General features: G+C 41.3%; 3 non-coding genes across 3 annotated transcripts; 1 reads left to right on the forward strand and 2 right to left on the reverse strand.

Annotated features, from left to right (window-relative positions):
* The first annotated feature begins 4,050 nt into the window (after positions 1-4,050).
* On the forward strand, positions 4,051-4,165 carry LOC141327287 (U5 spliceosomal RNA). Its single transcript, XR_012354591.1, has one exon. It is a non-coding gene; the product is annotated as a U5 spliceosomal RNA (small nuclear RNA).
* A 360-nt stretch (positions 4,166-4,525) lies between these two features.
* trnah-gug (transfer RNA histidin (anticodon GUG)) lies at positions 4,526-4,597 on the reverse strand. Its single transcript has one exon. It is a non-coding gene; the product is annotated as a tRNA-His (tRNA).
* A 155-nt stretch (positions 4,598-4,752) lies between these two features.
* Positions 4,753-4,834, reverse strand: trnas-aga (transfer RNA serine (anticodon AGA)). Its single transcript has one exon. It is a non-coding gene; the product is annotated as a tRNA-Ser (tRNA).
* Between the last annotated feature and the right edge of the window lie 166 nt (positions 4,835-5,000).

The following is a 5,000-nucleotide window of genomic DNA, read 5'->3' on the forward strand; positions in this document are numbered from 1 at the left end:
GTTAAGACCTTTTCATGGTGTCGTTACATTGTGCGTGTGCGTTTGTATGTCTGTCTGTAAGTGTGTGTTCTGTCTATTCTTGTTCTTGCTCCCCACTCTCTCTTTATCTCCCCCACTCAAACTTTTTTCACCTGAACTGTCATTTTTTCCATAAGATACAATTGATTTAGTGAAGGGACTGAAGATTATTCACCTAAACATTCGGAGTCTTGTCTCAAAAATTGATTTATTAAGAGCCTGGGTTACTCTTCATAAACCAAACATCATTACTATTTCTGAGACATGGCTTCATGATAACATCACAGATGATGAGATAGAAATTGAAAATTTTGTGTTATATAGAGCTGATAGGTCCTCTAGAGGTGGAGGCGTGGCAACCTATGTCGCATCAAACTTAGTTTCTTGCCATATCAGTCCTTCTGTTGAGCCAGTAAATTTTGAATGTCTTTTCATCAATATAATTTTTCATGAAAACAAACGGCTAACAATTGGTAATATTTACAGGCCTCCCTCTGTTCCTGCTGATTCTACCATGTGCATTTTATCTACCATTAATTCTCTTGGGAGCCATAATGAATTCATTATTCTGGGTGACTTCAACAGCAACTGGCTTCATCGCTCCTCTCATATGGACAGAAACTTATTTGATAGTGTACATCTCACACAACTTATTAATGAACCCACTAGAGTTGACCTTAGATCCTCATCTCTGCTTGACTGGATTCTGGTCTCTAATCCTGACAGAATAGCTAAGTCTGGAGTCATGTCTGATTGTTTAAGTGACCATTCTATTATATTCTGTGTCTGGAAAATAAAAGTTCCACGCTCTCCTCCTAAATCTATTATATTTAGACAATGTAAACATATTAATGAAGATAATTTCATCCATGATTTGGTTACTATTAATTGGGATAGATTTAAGTTAATTCCTTACGTTGAGGAAGCATGGAACTTCTTTTACTCCGAAATAAACTCCGTTATTGAGAAACATGCTTCGATGAAGACTGTCAGAGTAAAAGGTATGCACCTTCCTTGGATTAGTTCAGAACTCCTTAATCTTTTTAAGCAGAGGGATAAAGCATGGGCTAAATATCGTGCATCTAAGGACTCTACCGATTGGGACACTTACAGATCACTTAGGAATGAATGTACAGTCAAAACCAGGAACGCAAAGTCTAATTATTACAAGGAAAGCTTGTCACAAAATTTTTACAATCCAAGACAATTCTGGAAACGACTGAACCTCGTTCTCAACAGAAATAACAAAAATGTTCTACCTCAGATTCATCTTAATAATGAAACTATCTCTGACCCATCACTTATTCCTCATGCCTTTAATCGTCATTTTTCTTCCATCTGTAATTCCTTTCACTTTGATTCTTATTGGACCGCCAGCCCCTCATTTAGTACCTTCTCTGACCATTCATTTTCCTTTAAAAAGATCTTGCCCAACGATGTTTTTCTTGCTTTACGTCAATTGAGAGATAACACTAGTGCTGGTCCTGATGGCCTTGAAGCTAAATTTGTTAAACTTGCTGCACATGTCCTGATGTATCCTCTTGCTGACCTGTTTAATTTGTCTCTGTCCACCTGTTCAATCCCCTCGATCTGGAAATGTGCCAAGGTCACTCCCGTTTTTAAAGGAGGTGATCCATCTAATGTAAATAATTACCGCCCTATTTCTATTATTTGCACAATTGCAAAAACTTTTGAAAAGCTTATTTTTAACCAGCTGTCGCAGTACTTAAACTCAAATAATATTCTATCACCTTTTCAGTCAGGATTCAGACAAAATTTTTCTACTACCACTGCCTTGTTGAAATTTACAAATGATGTGTTCACCTCCTTTGATAAGGGTAATTTTACTGGTGCAATTTTCATTGATTTATCTAAGGCATTTGATCTGGTTGACCACTATCTGCTACTTGACAAACTCTTTGCAATTGGTCTTGATCAAAATGCTCTTCTCTGGTTTAATGCTTATCTTCATGGTCGTCGTCAATGTGTTGTTTTTCAATGTCATCAGTCTGACTTTTTAACTATTGATAAGGGTGTTCCACAAGGCTCCATACTGGGTCCGCTTCTTTTTTCTGTATTTATTAATGATCTGCCTAAAATTTGCTCCAACTGTCAGACCCACTTATATGCCGATGACACTGTCATATACACCTCTAAATCAAATATAGTGCAGATCCAGAATTCTCTACAGTCCGATTTTGATAAGGCTCAAGACTGGTTCTGCAAGAACAAACTTGTATTGAACAAAAAGAAGTCATGTAGTATGATTTTTAGTATACGTCATCTTCAATCCCAGTCAGTTGATTTTCATATTTATTTTTCCGATGGATCCCCTGTTGACAAAGTTGACTCATTTAAATATCTTGGACTTTGGATTGATCCCGAACTCTCATTTAAACCTCACATTGATTACATTGTTAAAAAAGCATATGGTTGTCTCGCTTCACTTTACCGTTCAATCAACTGTTTCACATTTCATGTCAGAAGAAGGTTAATCACACAACTGATACTACCACTTATTGATTATGTTGATGTTGTTTATCAAAACACCTCTGACACTCACCTTAAATCTCTGACTATATTATTTAATTCCTTATGTAGATTTGTTTTGAGATGTCCTTTTAGAACACATCATTGCCTCATGTTTGATTCTCTGAACTGGCTACAACCCAAATTAAGAAGGCAATCTCACTGGTTCCATTTTCTTTTCAAATGTATTTATTTGAATTGTCCTCCTTATTTAAAAGAACTTATGATTCCATACAACTCCCCATACCCACTTAGACATACTAACTTCCCTTATTTCTTTGTTCCTAGACTCTCTAAAGAGGTTGGTAAAAGGTCATTCCAATATAAAGCCCCATTTGATTGGAATAATCTCCCTCTTTCTTTGCGTTCTATTACCTCTTTACATTGTTTCAGGAGGTCACTATATTTACATCTTAAAACAAACTGCTCTTGTTTTTAGTTAATTACTTAATTGATTCTTCCATTGTTATTCTTTCTTTCTCCATTTTGTTATTTCGTTATTCCTACTATGTTATTTAATATTTCTATTCTGTTAAAATTATGGGGGTGGGGGTGATATGTGGGAGTGTGTGAGCAAGATGTCTGTATTTGGTGTATTGTATTGTCATGTTATGTATGTCTACAATGTAATGTAGTGTATTGTTGATGATGTGTGTCCTATGTTTATGCTTGTTCAGGGACCCCCTTGAAAATGAGATGCTACATCTCAAGGGGCTATCCTTTAATAAATTCAAATTCAAAACTGAAGGGTGAGTTGGCAAAAAGAAGCTGGACGTCCCCGTCGCTCAACGACAAAGGGCTGCCATGACCCGGATTCGAGCATTCTTATCTGACCGCTTAAATCTGGCACTGAGCGCCTGCGTTGGTGGTATTGTGGTGAGCATAGCTGCCTTCCAAGAAGTTGACCCGGGTTCGATTCCCGGCCAACGCACAGTTTTTGGCTGCGGTTGACCTCGAAGCAGAACTCCTTCTGTGACCTCTGTCTGCACCAAAAGCTTTTGGATGAGTCGTTCAACAGCAGCAAAGAACTAGGTCTCCTCGTTGGGGAATCTAACCCCAGTCTTCCACGTGACAGGGGGAGATACTGTCCACCATACTAACGAAGAGTTGCGCTTGCTGTTCTTCGCTCCCAGCACACGCGACTGCACCCAACTTGCCAAAACGAGCCCCTACTCCACGAAATACCAGATTGACCCGCCACGAGCTAAAGTCTCTCAATATCTTGAATGCTACACATTACAGTGGGTCATTATTTGGACCGCTTTATTTCATTTAATATTTTTTTTGGCCTCTAATACGGGGGCATGAAAAAAGAGATGACATTACCTTGATCGTGTTTGTGAATACTGGGTGAGGGAAGGGACTTTCATAACTTTTACTTCTCCCATTTGGAGTGAGGGGGGTGACGAAAATCATGTTGTCAGGTGTCGGCACCCTAGATTACCCTTGGTGAGCGTAGTGGTTTACCACAGTGAGCGCACAGGTCCAAGGGCATAGAGACACATCTCGAGTTTCTCGTCATCAGCGCATAAATCTTTCGCCTTTTACTAAAGATTTCCGTGGAGGGGAACCTTTGCGAGTGACCTGTATTTTTGGGGGCTCTGCTCACAGCAGAGCTACACTAGAGTGTCAAGAGCAGAGTCAATCTGGCCACCCGCCAGCGTGCAGTGGAACGAAGCGCGCCTCGTCATGGTCTGTGTTTGCAGCCTTTGCGCTTCCAGCTTCGCAGCTTCAAATTTCTTTAGCCAGCATGGAAAGACAGCGCTCTCTCGTCCATGACGCGAGAAAAACTCTGGACGGGCTCAAACAAAGATGGCTTTTAGCTCTTTTGGCCCTATCAGTGACTCGTGCGCTTCGAGCCTTCTTTGTTGACCCCGAAAGCCAGCCTCTGCTGACTGCGTTGTTGGTATAGTTTAACTGGCACCGCACTCGTACGAAAAATGGAGGTGGCAGAAAGGAGCTCAGTGAACAAAAAGCCTGCCGTGACCCGGATTCGAACCGGGGTTGCTGCGGCCACAACGCAGAGTACTCTCCACTATACGATCACGGCGCCCCACTGGCTCACATCTGGTGGTGCCGGCCGTCCGAATTGAAAAAAAAAGGACTAGCGGCGCTTTTTATTACCGTGGAGAGAGGGCACACAAATCCGTGCTAGGGACACGGAAGAAAAGGGCCCGGCCACTTCTCCTCAGCACCGGCGAAGAGCGTAGTCGGCAGGATTCGAACCTGTGCGGGGAGACCCCAATGGATTTCTAGTCCATCGCCTTAACCACTCGGCCACGACTACGGCGGCCCCGACGTCCTCTGTCCCGTTGTCAACCTCAAAGTTGGCTGAAAAAACAATGAACTGGCTACCGCTTTACTGAAATCGCCTAGCATAAAACTCCTAAAGGGGAAAACAGCCCACCACAAGCAACGAAACATTCATGAAGGGGCAGCATAGCAAACACTCT

Source organism: Garra rufa, chromosome 2, assembly GCF_049309525.1.
Source record: "Garra rufa chromosome 2, GarRuf1.0, whole genome shotgun sequence".
NCBI classification, from domain to species: Eukaryota; Metazoa; Chordata; class Actinopteri; order Cypriniformes; family Cyprinidae; genus Garra; species Garra rufa.